Below are 1,261 nucleotides of genomic sequence, written 5' to 3'. Positions count from 1 at the left end.
CAAGTCTCATGGTTCATTGCAAACACTAACTTGCCTTACGTTGTGTCATATCCACTCATCACTTCGGGACCAGGTCTGCTGTCAGCATTGTGGGGTATTGTCGTATTTGCGGAAATTAGAGGGTGGAAAAACTTCGTCTTGTTTGGTGCTGGCACTCTGATGTTGATTGCAGGCATTGTTTGTATTGTGGTCTCCAAGTAATGGGTCATAATCAAGTTTCATCAAAAGTTGGAGTTACATTAGAATAATAATAAATTATAATAATTAATAATAATTAATAATAAAATGTATTAATATGTATTATTAAAAATTATATATATATTTATTATAATACAGTAAAACCTGGATATTTTATAATGTTGGATATTTTATAAACTGGATTGTTTATAATTGTAAAAATGGTTTTGTTATTAGTTTCAGAAAATATAAAATTTGTTTGATAAATTTTTTAACCAAAAAATAATAAAAAGAAAAAACAAAAAAACAAACGACAAAATTTATATTTGTTATCACAGAAATAAAAATCAGTAAGAATGACAAATCACCATACTTTGTTGCAAGTTCGATTCCAAATGATGTTTCATTAAACAACACAACCGATGAAGAAACCATTGAAACTGATTTGAACAAAGATATATCTAAATTAAAAAGAATGAACTTGATACAAGAATCGACTACCATAGAAGAAGTTATAGAACCAGAAGAAGTAAAATATGCGATTGTTGATGTATCAGAAGAAGATTTTTCTCACAACGAAGTTGAAATTAACAAAATATCTGATGAACTAAAAGCTTTGATCGAAAAGCTTGGTTCGTTGGATCTTACAGATGAAATGGATATGTTTTACGCCAAAAGAGTACTGGAGTTGTTAAATGAAGAAATTGAATAGTTGATTAACCTCACAGACAAATATGCCACAACTTACAATAATTTACAAAACATAATAACATTTTTGTTTTTATAAAAATTGTTTTATAAAATGTCCAGTTTTTTTTCCCTAAAAATTAGAAAATAACCAGGTTTTACTGTAATAATAAATCAAATAGAGTCTATTTTATTTATAAGAGTCTATTTTTAAGAATACTAATAATTATCTAATAGTTAATTTTACTATTTGTTTTTTTTCAAAGAAGTTGTGAGAAAAAAAAATATAGAATTTAGAAAAAACTAGTAACTAATAATAACTTAATCTATTTTGTATTGTAAAATGATTGTTTAATATATAGAATCGAAAAGAATAAATAATGGAATTAGTGTGTTG

This window comes from Entamoeba invadens (genome assembly GCF_000330505.1).
Source record: "Entamoeba invadens IP1 unplaced genomic scaffold scaff_1105074725591, whole genome shotgun sequence".
NCBI classification, from domain to species: domain Eukaryota; phylum Evosea; order Mastigamoebida; family Endamoebidae; genus Entamoeba; species Entamoeba invadens.
The sequence above is the reverse complement of the archived record's forward strand: the minus strand, read 5'-3'. Positions refer to the sequence as shown.